Source organism: Schistocerca nitens, chromosome 7 (assembly GCF_023898315.1).
Source record: "Schistocerca nitens isolate TAMUIC-IGC-003100 chromosome 7, iqSchNite1.1, whole genome shotgun sequence".
Lineage (NCBI taxonomy): Eukaryota > Metazoa > Arthropoda > Insecta > Orthoptera > Acrididae > Schistocerca > Schistocerca nitens.
In genome coordinates this window covers 109,103,238-109,118,482 of record NC_064620.1, presented here as the reverse complement: position 1 = coordinate 109,118,482, position 15,245 = coordinate 109,103,238, and the positions used below count along the sequence as shown (strand labels likewise).

Genomic DNA, 15,245 nt, shown 5'->3' with positions numbered 1-15,245 from the left:
GCGAGAGCTTATTGGAGGTCTGTTGTGTTTCCTGATGAAATCTGTTCCTCCCTCAGTGCCATTGACGGCCGTGTGTTGGCTGGAATGAGCCACTTTAGGTCCTGCAGCCAACCTGTCTCCGTGGTAGACACACCTGGAGTTATGGTCTGGTGTACGATTTCGTGCGAAAGTAGGAGCACTGTCGTTGTTATCCCGCGCACTCTGACTGCAAATTTGTGCTGTCCGTCTGGGGATTTTACCAGTTACGCTCTCTTTCGTGAACAACATTCCAGCGATTGTCTTCCAACAGGATAACGGTAGTCCACATACTGCTGTTGTAACCCAACATGCTCGACAGAGTGACAACTTTTCCCTCGGTCTTCTTGATCACCCTGACTGTCTCTAGTCGAGCACATATGGGACACCATCGGATGACAGGCCTTATCTACAACTTAATTGCCCCTGTATTGACCGTCCAAGTGCAATAAGGCATGGTAGTCCGTCTTACGAACTGTCATTCGACACTTGTACAACACAATACACTCAAGTTTGCATGCTTGAATTCAACATTGTGGCAGTTACAACTGTTATTGATGTATCAGCTTTTATATTAACGTATGATCTTGCGATGTTAATAACTTAAAATGGTTTAAATGGCTCTGAGCACTATAGGACTTAACATCTTAGGTCATCAGTCCCGTAGAACTTAGAACTACTTAAACCTAACTAACCTAAGGACATCAGACACATCCATGCCCGAGGCAGGATTCGAACCTGCGACCGTAGCAGTCGCGCGGTTCCGGACTGAGCGCCTAGAACCGCGAGACCACCGCGGCCGGCGTTAATAACTTAAATATGTTACCTACGCAAAAGTATTTCCGAAATTTTATTACTGTACATTATTTTTTATGTTGCGATTTTTTTCCGTGGGTTTAGTTTTTGATACATCTCTACAAAGTACCCACTCCGGTGACGTCTACTCAAAAATTGCTCTGACAGTGAAACTCTGTATCCAGATTTGAATCTCCCGTGGTAATCTTGCTTACAATCGCCCACTTCATTAGAAACAACAGACACCCTCTCAAACGTAATTAGTACGCTCTTGATCCGTCCACCTCCATAGCTGTGTGGTCACTGTAGATGACTTGCACAAGTAGGACCTGGATTCGGTTTCCGGTACTGCCAAAGACATTTTCGTTCGTGGGAGTACTGGTACAGGACTGCCATCAACCTCTCGAAGCGAACTGAGGAGCTACCTGTGTGAGACATAGCGTCCCACGGTCTGCAATGTCTGCAAAACGACCGGGAGAGTGGTGCTCTGGCCACGTGCCCCTCTATACCGCGTCCGCATGACGCCGCAAGGCATAATACGACAGGGCGTCTGGTCGAAATCCCTTGGGCCTCCAATGTCTGGATGACGAGCTCGTTACACTCTTGCTCTACACTACAGCACTTGTAACAAAAATTTCGAGTAACTAAAATTTAAATTTTCATAATGCCGACGCAGATGAAGATACAAGCACTGTGCTGTACTCTTCCTTTTTATGATAATGTGGAAAGTAAAGACGGTATTACAGTTCTTGCATGTCTGCAAGACTGTCACTGCACACATATGGAAAACGACGTATGGATGTTTTGGTCTGGCCGTAAAGCGTGTACAGGTTGCTGAAGTGGTTAGGATGACCGGTCACGACAAGCGGGAAATCCAGCTTCGAAACCTGGTCCGGCACAAATTTTCAATGGCGTCATTCCATTAAATAGCTTAAAATTGTTCGTATTTGCAACTGCGAACACATTTCTCTGTACCTACATCAAGGTAAAATATGTTACTTACAAGGGAAACTCCCGAGCGCAGCCCCTCAGATTTAGTGGTAAGATGATCCAGTGGGTAGCCCGTCAGAAACTGAACACAGATCACGCATGAAAACAGGAAGAAGGTGTACTGGACAGTGAAAAAGAAGCGAAAAAGAAACAGTGAACGGTCCAAGCTAAAGATGTGCAACATAGAGCGAATCTGAATTGTAATTGGGTCTTGGTTCTGTGAACTCGGTGTTGGACTCCGCAGGGGAAAATCGGTGTTCAAATTTCGTTCGCGCACAATATATATTTTTTCACTAAGCTATGAATTGTCAGTCCGGCCACTGACGTGTCTCTTCTCTATATTCAAATTTGTGTCTGTGTCGTGGTGTAACGTCCATTTGCAACAGCGAGGTGTAAGAAAGGGACCCTCAGACGTACATACCTCCTATTTGTTTTACACAAGTACTACATGTTATCACTCTTGCGTTTCGTTTTCTACGTTTCCACCCATGAATTCCTTTGTTGTAAGATACTTCATACCCGTTTGTTTGTTTTTTTCCTTTCTGTGAGAGGTCAATGACGTATCCCGGGTGCACTCACTATTCATCATATTTACTTTTGACAGTAATGTATTCCTTCCACAAATTGGAAATTTGTGGTAAGGTCTTACGGGATCTAACTGCTGAGGTCATCGGTCCCTAAGCTTACGCACTTCTTACTCGAGCTTAAACTGACTTATGCTAAGGACAACACACACACACACACACACCCATGCCCGAGGGAGGACTGGACCCTCCGAGGGAATGAGTCTCGCGGACCGTGACATAGCGCCCAAGACCACGCGGCTACACCATGCGGTTTATTCCTTCCACCTGACCCATATTCTATAACCAATGTATACTATGACAATTGCCAAGATTACAGTAGGAGAACATAAACCTCGATGATCGGTCGTAAAGTTCACAATTTTTTGGAAAAACAGAAATGTTGCTCTACGGAGATTTCAACATGTATCCCCCGCTTTGCAGTACAACACCGTGAACACACAAACACGTCACCGTTCTTGCAAATTGCTTGATGTTGCACACCTTGAGATAGTGCATTTTGCTGTTGGTATTTTGGTTCCCTTTTCGCAGTTTAGTACAACATTTTCCTATTTTCATGTATGATTTGTGTTCAGTTTTCAACGGACTTTCCACTGGGCCACTTTACCACTAAATCTGAAAGCGGTACATTGGGGAGTTTCCCTTCTTAAAAATGGTGCCCTAATTTTTAGTTTTTGCTACTGAACAAGTTTTCACTGTTTAATATAAGCCTATCGAGAAAATTTCCTGTAATGGGTATCTTTTGTGTCATCTCAGACGATATTAGATTATATCCTATTACTATTAAAGAAGCCACTCCTTCATTGTGTGTAACCTCTACTCATTGTCAAAAGACTATTCAGAATACATATTTCGAGGGTGTGCTGAAAAGTAATGCCTTTGAATTTTTATTTGAAAACTCTTAATGTTTTTTTAAATAAAACCAACATTATGAACATACTACATCTTTATTCTTAAGCCTACATATTTGCAGCTCTCTGCCAGTATATGGCTTCGAATTATAGTGTGTAAGATATCGGTGTATAACATAACAACGTCCGTGTGTGAGGAACAGCGTGCTGTAAACGAGTTTCGAATTCGAAGCGTTCGCCCACATATGCAGCACCCTATCCCTCAGCGTGACAATCCCAGACCACACACCAGTTCTGAGGCATCTGCAACAATCCAACGCCTCTACTTTACTGTCACTGACCATCCTCCATAAAATCCCGAATTGGCCCCATACGATTTTCATCTGCCTCGTGCTGAGGTGAAGTCGAACATTTTACAGCGACCGTGTCAACAAATTGGGCTCTCATTGGAAGAAATGTATTCGCCACCAGCGTGACGATGATGAGAAGTAGATATTTTAGACATGAAGATTAAAGATGGATGATGTTAGTAATGTTTGTTTGATTTAAAATGTTTTAAGAGTCTTCACATAAAAAACTCGAAGACATTACGTTTCATCACGCCCTAGTACATTACTGTACTAAACTTACCTGAAATCTGTGACTTTGTTACTTTTGTCGCATGCAACTCCTATTTCGGTTGTGATTTCAGTGCAGTGTTTGCCGTATAATGGATGATTGATGAAGAATTATAGTCTATAGATAGATTGATATTCAGCGATCACAGGCCCTGCAGGCCACGCGCTGATTCCACAAACTGCCTCCATTTCTTCCTGTTTTGTGCCCGGTTCCTCCAGGCGTCTTCAATTCACAGGGCTGCTAGGTCCTTCACCAGGTCGTCCAACCAGCGCTGCCTTGCTGGTCCAATGGGGCGTTTGGTGTTTGGTTTCCCCACTAGCACCATCTTCGCCTGCCTTCCATCTGGCATATGGGCTATATGGCCCACCCATTGTATTCTTTTGCTCATTATCTTCTGTAGTATATTTAGTTGTCGCATCAGAAGGTAGATTTTCTCGTTTTTCTTCCTCCTCCATTCTCCGTTATCTAAAACTGGTCCCCATATCTTCCTCATTACTCTTCTTTCAAATATTAATATCTTTTCCCTGTCTGTAGGAAACAAAAATACATGTAGCCTGCAAATTTCGTGTTCTATGGCAAGTAGTGACAAACACGAAAGACATGTACTGTGCTACCCATTAACCTTTCTCGAAATTACTCCGTCTCACAACATAGTACTGACTTTTCCATTACGCCGCTCTAACAGACTTCAGTGGCAATATATGCATAGCTAATAACTACGGCGAGGAGAGATGTAATAATAACAGTAATGGAAAAAGTATTAAAAATGTAATACCGGCAGTTTCCCGTAGCGTCGGTTTTCTGTGAGCTTCCATTGACAGATTGCGGATTCATGTAGTCGATGCTTTCAGCTGCGTATTGTCCTATATCATAAAACGTATTCTCGTCTCGCGTGACCCAGCGTTGGGTTTTCCCCTCACGATACTGCCTCTTGTTTAAAGTTCACTATGGGATGCGAAAACTTTCTCGTCGTAAATCTGTTCAGCAGGACGTACGAGACACGGTTGTTGATAGCCAGAACGTTATGTCACACATCGCGGAATATCCGCTCTCACGTAGTCCTTCTCCGCGGCCATCTAAGTTCCTCTACAACGCCACTTCTATCCTACAGGAAGTATATCATGGAATTACATACCTTCATACTTCAGAGTAACATTGTGTAAAACATGAATCTTTAAATTTTAATGCCTCTTCTGTATACAATACTTCGCTTGCATACTCCGAAACGCATCAGTTTATATTAAAACTTTCTCTTTCAAACGATTATTTCTTTCTTTATTGTCCGTCTTAAACTGTTCCGATAAACAGGCTTAAGAGAACAAATCTCCTTGGCTGCGGAATTTTTACATTAGCCACTTTAAGTATAGTAATCGTTTCAATCTATAACGTGAGCTCATTAGATAGAATTTCTAATCAACTGCAACATTTGCATTACTAGCTTATACCGAATTGAGAAATGGGTATTTTCTTCCTGCCTGATCAACTGTTCCAAATATTAGTGAATCGTGAAAAAGACTTCATAGTATGTGTAACAAGCCGCAGTTTGGATGGGAAAGATAAATAATTTGATTGATGTTTTGTTGGAAAACACAAGTTGCTGTTTCGTTTTGATTTCGAAATATTGTCACTGTGTGCGAAGCATTGATAGCGATTTTTTAATTAGTAAATGCACTGTGCACCACCCGGTGAAATACCTCTACATAAAACTTAAGAACCGTTTAGGTGGAAACTTAAATACGTGTAGTATAGTGACTCATGTTTAATTCAATGAGAGCTGTTCTTTGAGACGGCCGGCCAGTATGGCCGAGCGGTTCTAGGCGCTTCAGTCTGGAACCGCGCGACCGCTACGGTCTCAGGTTCGAATCCTGCCTCGGGCATGGATGTGTGTCATGTCCTTAGGTTAGTTAGGTTTAAGTAGTTCTAAGTTACAGGGGACTGATGACCTCAGATGTTAAGCCCCATAGTGCTCAGAGCCATTTGAAACATTTATTCTTTAAGACGGAAAATTTATGCAGCTTGCTAGAATTAGATTTTTTTAAATTATACAGTTAATGATAGTAATTATATTATCTTGCAATTGATATGAACCAGCCCAGGTCCGAATGTAGACGCCTATAACCAACTCGCATTTACGAGAACGACGGTTGAAATATGCCTCCGGTCATCCAGACCTAGAATGAGATTTTCACTCTGCAGCGAAGTGTGCGCTGATATGAAACTTCCTGGCAGATTAAAACTGTGTGCCCGACCGAGACTCGAACTCGGGACCTTTGCCTTTCGCGGGCAAGTGCTCTACCATCTGAGCTACCGAAGCACGACTCACGCCAGGTCCTCACAGCTTTACTTGAACTGACTTATGAAGCCAGTAGTTCGACATTTCTTATTCCACATCAAGTAGAAAAGAGATTTATGGAAAACTTCTATAGGAGAGGGAATCGTTGACTGGAAACATCGTAGTTCACTCTTCATCTCGTTTTAATGTTCCTCTCCTTAACTAGTAATGGCACTTGCCCGCGAAAGGCAAAGGTCCCGAGTTCGAGTCTCGGTCGGGCACACAGTTTTAATCTGCGAGGAAGTTTCATATCCAGACCTAAGTTTTCCTTAATTCTTCCACATCACTCTGCCGGAATGATTACTTTGGAAAGAGCATGGCTGATTTCCTTCCCTTTCGCAACCATTCCCCTCCCCTCCCCAAATCAATTAGAGCTCCATCTCTAACGAGCTCGACGATGACAGGACGATAAACCATAATCTTATTTCCTTCCTTCCTTATTTTCATCCTTAAACGGCTACGTTTTTATTCCCATAGGTCTTCGGAGTAGTTTTGTTTCCCTGCTGTTCCAATCTAGTCCTCTCAGAGCAGCAGTTTCGTCAAATTAGTAAGTAAGTAAAAAAAAATTGTTCAAATGTCTCTGAGCACTATGGGACTTAACATCTATGGTCATCAGTCCCCTAGAACTTAGAACTACTTAAACCTAACTAACCTAAGGACATCACACAACACCCAGCCATCACGAGGCAGAGAAAATCCCTGACCCCGCCGGGAATCGAACCCGGGAACCCGGGCGTGGGAAGCGAGAACGCTACCGCACGACCACGAGATGCGGGCAGTAAGTAAGTAAATCCGTCATCAATCTGAAGATTAGTTTGAAGAACGCAGTACTTTAACGATTATCATCTTATTGGAGGTTGTACATCCTTGTCTTCTTGCGAACTTTGAACTGACTTATGAAGCCAGTAGTTCGACATTTCTTATTCCACATCAAGTAGAAAAGAGATTTATGGAAAGCTTCTGTAGGACAGGGAATCGTTGACTGGAAACATCGTAGTTCACTCTTCATCTCGTTTTAATGTTCCTCTCCTTAACTAGTAACGGAATTTGTATTGGGGAAGGAGAGATACTGGGTAATCCGTGCAGCGGCGTTAGCGTCTCACTAGTGAGTAGGAGAACAAGGTTCTAATGCCAGCCTTCACATAAATTTTAATTCATTGCTTCCGCGTGTATTCGTGCTCATAGATAAAGCAGAGACTAAATACGAGTATGTCTCTGGAACATATAACTACATATGACAATATAAAATTTCAGATGGATGTACACTGTAGTTGTGGTGTCACCGCCAGACACCACACTTGCTAGGTGGTAGCTTAAATCGGCCGCGGTCCATTAGTACATGTCGGACCCGCGTGTCGCCACTGTTAGGATCGCAGACCGAGCGCCACCACAAGGCAGGTCTCGAGAGACGTACTAGCACTCGCCCCAGTTGTACGACGACGTTGCTAGCGACTACACTGACGAAGCCTTTCTCTCATTTGCCGAGAGACAGTTAGAATAGCCTTCAGCTAAGTTAATGGCTACGACCCAGCAAGGCGCCATTAACCATTTGTAACGTTGCTTGTACCTCAAGATAGAGTCTCACTTGTATCATCCAGAATGCTGTATACCAAAGGACAATATAAAAGTTAAGTGTTCTAGTAGCTACGTTCTTTTCTTTATCACATTCATTACGAATCCTGTTCCAGACTTAACGCCAGACGGCGTGAGTTGACGCGTGCCCTTTCGGCTACTTCACTGTGGACTGGCTGCCTTAACAGTCCACTACAGTAGCTATTCTGCATAGATGAAGTGGTTTGAAAGGAAAAACAAGCGTGGAGAGCAGCATCAAAGCAGTCTTCCGACTGTAGACCACAAATAACAACATAACGTCAGTGTCATCTGGACCTACAGTTTTAACACGAACTCCAAACACGGTGCGATGGAGCGTTATCCACATTTTGAGGCATCGGTTTTGATTAAGGGCACATGTTTGGCGACCACTATAAAGCCCTACTGTAATTCGGAATGGCTGCGCCGAATAGATATGCAAAAATCTTTCCGATCTTGTTGGCAACGAAATCATACACTCATGTCGACGAATCGGGTACATTTGTTGAAACGAATTTTCCGAAACTGCTTTCAGAAAAAGGCATTTCCTTTGTTAGAATTATTCATGCAATTACAAGTGAAAACAAAGGATTGTATTTCCTAGAAGCAAGTGGAGGCAGAGGCAAAACTTTCCTCATTTCACTTATTTTGGTAATCACGCGATCACTGAGGCACCAAAATGAAATATCAGCAAGAACTCTCCAAATTACTTCAGTAATGACAACTCGTTTTATGAGTCGACTGTACTATGGCGCCCAAAAAGGCATTGGAATCACTTCATCGTACACTCAATGACTTGGGGGGGAAATGAACAGTGGCACAGTGCACGTGCTATGTTAGCAGTTCAGTATACGAAACGAAACGCCAGGAGAAGCAACGACGTGTCTGTCCATTGATACTGTCGTGTATTAAGGCGAAGTTGTCACTCATCCAACTAAATTATTGAATTCCGTTGATTTGGCAGGCATGGAGTCGCACGTTTTGACATTGAAAACTATCGTGCCTCCGTTTCCTTTACGAAGCATACATCTATCACGACTTTGTAAGGGTACCAGGCTTTCAGAGAAAAAGATGATGAATAATATCATTTCAGATGGAAAATTTTCTGGAGTAGACGTGCCGTTGCCAAGCATCCTAATGATTCTTATAAATATGCCATTCGAATTCAATCGTTTGTAGTATCTGGTGGGACACGCATTTGCAGTTACCACCAAGAAAGTACAGGGAGAGTCACTACATAGTGTCAGCAAAAAACTTTGTGAATCTAAAAGCTGTTCAATAAACAGAATTTAAACGCAGACACTTTCTTTTTCTGGCACTGCAACGCATTCTAGGTACCCGGTAGTGTAGAAAATACGATGAATAATTCAAGTTACTTGTGTGTGCTATTCTCAGAGGGCTAGGTTAACACTAGAGACAGAATGTTGGCGGACCGCATCAAAATGGTCTGACACATACAAGCCAAAGAAAACAACGAAAATTTGTTTTTATTTTATTTATTTATTTACTTATTGTTCCGTGGGATAAAATTAAGGAGAAGTCTCCATGGTCATGGAACGAGTCAATACATGAAATTATAACTCGATATTAGAAACAGATAAAATGAAATATAAAAAAACATATTCAGGTGACAAGTCGTAAGTTTAAATAAAGAAAATCAACAATGTAACACTGCAATTTGCTTAATTTTTCAGCACTTCCACGAGCTCCGCGACAGAATAGAAGGAGTGAGCCATGAGGAAACACTTCAGTTTAGACTTAAAAGAGTTTGGGCTACTGCTAACATTTTTGAGTTCTTGTGGTAGCTTATTGAAAATGGATGCAGCAGAAAACTGCACTCCTTTCTGCACAAGAGTCAAGGAAGTGCATTCCACATGCAGATTTGATTTCTGCCTAGAATTAACTGAGTGAAAGCTGCTAAATCTTGGGAATAGGCTAATACTGCTAACAACAAACGACATTAAAGGAAATATATACTGTGAGGGCAATGTCAGAATTCCCAGACTATTGAATAGGGGTCGACAAGAGGTTCTCGAACTTACACCACATATAGCTCGAACAGCCCGTTTTTGAGCCAAAAATACCCTCTTTGAATCAGAAGAATTACCCCAAAAAGTAATACCATACGACATAAGCGTATGAAAATATGCTAAGTAGACTACTTTTCGTGTTGAAGTGTCACTTATTTCAGATTCTGTTCTAATGGTAAATAAAGCAGCATTTAGTTTCTGAACAAGATCCTGGACATGGGCTTTCCACAACAGCTTACTATCTATCCGAACGCCTAGGAACTTGAACTGTTCCGTCTCGCTTATAATGTGCCCATTCTGTCTGATCAAAATATCGGTTCTTGTTGAATTGTGAGTTAGAAACTGTAAAAACTGAGTCTTACTGTGATTTAGCATCAAATTATTTTCCACAAGCCACTTACTTATTTCATGAACTACATTATTTGATACTGTTTCAATATTACACACAAGATCCTTCATTACCAAGCTGGTGTCATCGGCAAACAGAAATATTTTTGAATCACCTGTAATACTAGAAGGCATATCATTTATATAAATAGGAAACAGCAGTGGCCCCAGCACCAACCCTTGGGGAACGCCCCACTTAACACTGCCCCATTGGGACTGAACATACTACCACTCTCAATATTGCGGAGAATTACCTTCTGCTTTCTGTTCTTAAAGTAAGAGGCGAACCAATTGTAAGCTACTCCCATTACTCCATAATGGTCCAACTTCTGCAGTAATATTTTGTGGTCAACACAGTCAAAAGCCTTCGTTAAATCAAAGAAAACACCTAGCGTTCGCAACCTTTTATTTAATCCGTCCAAAACCTCACAGAGAAAATAGACAGTAGCATTTTCAGTTGTAAACCATTTCTAAAACCAAACTGAACATTTGACAGCAAATTATGTGAATTTAAATACTCCAGTAACCTTGTATATACAACCTTCTCGATAACTTTAGCAAACACCGATGGCATAGAAATAGGTCTAAATTGTCAACATTATCAATGTCTCCCTTTTTATAAAGTGGCTTCACTACCGAGTACTTTAATCGGTCAAGAAACCGACTACTCCAAAAGGAAAAGTTACAGATATCGCTAAGTACTGGGCTAACATACATAGAACAATACTTCAGTATTCTGCTAGATACCCCGTCATATTCATGAGAGTTCTTGGTCTTTAGTGGTTTGATTATTAACTCAATCTCCCTCTTGTTAGTATCACGGAGGGGCATTTCAGGTCACAGTCTCGGATTACTTTTTCTAAGAGCGCTATATGATTCCCTGTTGGGACTAGGTTTCTATTTAGTTCACCTGCTATATTCAGAAAGATTATTAAATGCTGTACAAATATGCTGCTTATCAGTAACACGGACATTCCCACTATGCACTGATTCTATATCCTCAACCTGTCTCTGCAGACCAGCCACTTCCTTTACGACTAACCATATGGTTTTAATATTATCCTGAGACTTAGCTATTCTATCTGCTTACCACATACTTTTTGCCTTTCTAATAACATTTTAAGCACCTTACAATATTGTTTGTAATGGGCTGCTGCATTTAGATTTTGACTGTTTCTAACGCTTTGATATAATTGCCACATTGTTCTACAAGATATTCTTATCCCTCTAGTCAGCCACCCAGGCTGCCTGTTTGTGCTAGTACCCTGTTTTGAACGTTCTAACGGAAAGCAACTTTCAAAGAGCACGTGAAAAGTCTTGAGAAAAGCATTATATTTATCGTCTACTGTATCAGCGCTATAAACGTCTTGCCACTCTTGTTCCTTGATAAGGTTTACAAAGGTCTCTACAGCAACTAGATCAGCTTTCCTAAACAGCTGATAACTATATTTAACATGTGTTGCAGCACAAAAATCTTTCAGAGTTAAAATTTGAGCATCATAATCTGAAAGGTCATTCACCTTTTTGCTAACAGAATGCCCTTCTAGTAATGAGGAATGAACAAAAATGTTGTCTATGGTTGTCCTACTGTTCGCTTGCACTCTCGTTAGAAAGAATACGGTTTGCATAAGATTATATGAATTACGGAGGTCTACCAGCATCCTCCGCCTTGCACAATCACTTATACAATTAATATTGAAGTCACCACATATAACTAACTTTTTGTATTTCCTATAAAGTGAACCAAGAACCTCCTCTAGCTTTAGCAAAAATGTTGTGAAATCAGAGTCTGGGGATCTATAAATAACAACAGTTAGAAGTTTAGCTCCGTTAAATTTAACCACACCTGCACAACATTCAAATACCTTTTCAGTGCAGTACTTTGAAACATCAATTGACTCAAATGGGATGCCGTTTTTCACATACATGGCTACTCCCCCACACCGCAAAGAGCTCCTCGAAAAGCTGCCAGCCAACCTGTATCCTGGTAAAGGAAGCCTCTGAATTGTCTCCTTATTTAAGAAGTGTTCAGGTATACCAATAATTTCAGAATCAACATCTATAAGCAGTTCACTAACTTTATCTCTAATACCTTGTATATTTTGATGATATGTACTAACTCCCTCATTACTCGGATACCTAAGCTTTGTCAAAAGTGGTTCCTTTGTTAGAGAGACTTCCCTTAAGCAAGAATACCTATCAGCTGACTTCAATCTAAAAAAGGTGCAGCTCTAAAACCCACTAGTGCAGGAATTTTCCCATGAGTGATCCCACCAACCCCACCTATGCTGTCACCTATAAGCTTTGCCAACCTCCCCTTCCCATACCTGTTGAGGTGCAGGCCATGTCTAGTGAAACCGGTCCCGCTGGTAGACTCCACCGACACCACTGAAATGTGACCCATGCTTTCTGTCATCAGCGCACCCCCAAGTCTCATGTTATTACGCCTGACGGCTGTAGTAAGATGAGGCCGATCGTGACGCTGAAACAGTTCCACGAAATGCACATTCGTGTTGCCGGTCTGAGTGGATATCTTTTCCAGGTCACCATCTATGTCATACTCCCCATCCCTATCAATACTATTACCAGCCCCACCCACAATCACTACCTGATCCCTACATAACCCCCCTATGTTAACAGTCACCTGAGCCAATCCTGCATTAGGCTTCACAATGCTTGTTTAATAGGTAACCCCAGGAACGACTTAGAGACGTTTTTAGTTCCACATAACGGGTAGCTAAAAAGATATAAAAAGAATTGGTATCGAAATGTAAATGTCAACAAACCTGGCTGACTAAGGGAATTTTCAGTGAGATAACGTAAAGGCTACTATAAGGGGGGGGGGGGGGGGACAGAGAGCATTTATATCAGGTTGTCGCAGAATTTGGTAGCGCTTTCCATAGCAGTCTGCCAACGCTGGGGTATTTTTCTATTCCAACTCGAACATTGTCCGGAGCGCATTTTCACCAGGAAAGGAGGTTTCTTGAAGATCGTTCAGTAGAGAGAGACGAAAAGGTGAAATTTTGAGGGCATAAGTTCATGTGAATAAAGTGGGTGCCGATGATGTCGCAACCCAACTCCCGTTTAATGTTTTCTGTCAGTCTAACAAAATGCGGAAGGACGTTATCTCGAGGAAGCAGTTCGTAGTACATCGCACGGTCATTGTTCCACCGGATGAATAACATTATCATATGTGGATGCGTGCAAGTCTTGGTACGGCGAGTTGCCGCTTTGTTTGCGCTCAACTATTCCTTTCTTATCCTTATATTAGCATAAAGACACCGTTTATCGTCACCAGTAATGATACAGGATAGGAATGGTCGGTGTTGTTCACGAGAAAGCTGATGATGAGCAAGGAGATTTGCACATATTGCCACCCGATGATTTTTGTGATTTTGGTTCAGAACATGCAATACCCATACAAACAATTTGTGAACCTTCCCTATTGCATGCAAATTTTTGAAGATGGTGGTATGATCACAGTTCGTAACATTTGCCAGTTCTCGAGTACAATGACGCGCATCTTTTTGAATTAATGCGTTTAAACAATCTTCATCTAATCACGAAGGACTCCCTGAACGAGGAGTGTCATTAATGTCAATAAGAACCTTCTTACAACGACAAAACCATTTTCCTGCCGTCCTCTATCCGGTGGCATTCCCGTATACACGTCGCAAATATTTCATACTGCCTCCGCTGCTGTCAACCCTCCATTGGACTCAATAAGAAGAGTATGTCGGAAATGCTCCAATTTCTCAAATGACATCACATTTCCTACCGTACACAACTCCACCCACTGTCTCCAAATGACAAAATGACAATATGTGAAATCAAATAGCAACAGAGCGCTACAAGGAAACTTACAGTCGATAAATAAAACAGCAGCAACCGGAATACGAAGATGCAAATCCAAAACGCTGCGAGCTTACACGCCAACCTAATATTTTGACTGGACACTGTAAAATGACAATGGGGTATGCTAAAGATTTACTTCGCAATAATTCTTCCTTTGTGTTCTCTAAATAATCCGTGATTGTGTTTCATGTACTGCTGGAGAGAGTTGTCCTAACGAAGTAAGAAATATGCTGTTTTAATTTTTACCTTTAATCTCCTTTGGAAGTTGGTTGTAAAACTTTATGCTTGAAGAAAAACGTGATTTGTGTGTTTTTTTTTACCAATAGGTACAGTTGTTTCATGGTTATCATTGCTCTTGTGAGCGAAATAATTACTGATTTTCTTACCAATTGGCCAAACAGATTGGTAGATGCTGCAAGAAGAACCCCAACTTTATAAACAGTTATTTAAATTGAGCCCAGTATGTATTTTTCGTTATTGTTATTATGACCTCTTTTCTGCAGTTTTAAACTGAGACCATGTTCTGTGTTTGTATATCCCAACAGACTTCGCACAACTAAGTTTCGAGTGCGGCGTGCGAGTGTAAGTACACTCCTGGAAATTGAAATAAGAACACCGTGAATTCATTGTCCCAGGAAGGGGAAACCTTATTGACACTTTCCTGGGGTCAGATACATCACATGATCACACTGACAGAACCACAGGCACATAGACACAGGCAACAGAGCATGCACAATGTCGGCACTAGTACAGTGTATATCCACCTTTCGCAGCAATGCAGGCTGCTATTCTCCCATGGAGACGATCGTAGAGATGCTGGATGTAGTCCTGTGGAACGGCTTGCCATGCCATTTCCACCTGGCCTCAGTTGGACCAGCGTTCGTGCTGGACGTGCAGACCGCGTGAGACGACGCTTCATCCAATCCCAAACATGCTCAATGGCGGACAGATCCGGAGATCTTGCTGGCCAGGGTAGTTGACTTACACCTTCTAGAGCACGTTGGGTGGCACGGGATACATGCGGACGTGCATTGTCCTGTTGGAACAGCAAGTTCCCTTGCCGGTCTAGGAATGGTAGAACGATGGGTTCGATGACGGTTTGGATGTACCGTGCACTATTCAGTGTCCCCTCGACGATCACCAGTGGTGTACGGCCAGTGTAGGAGATCGCTCCCCACACCATGATGCCGGGTGTTGG

General features: G+C 42.0%; 1 protein-coding gene across 1 annotated transcript in view; it reads left to right on the top strand.

Annotated features, from left to right (window-relative positions):
* LOC126195052 (dipeptidase 1-like) overlaps positions 1-15,245 on the top strand; it is a 699,024-nt gene that overhangs the window by 459,093 nt on the left and 224,686 nt on the right. The gene's annotated exons all lie outside the window — the stretch shown is intronic.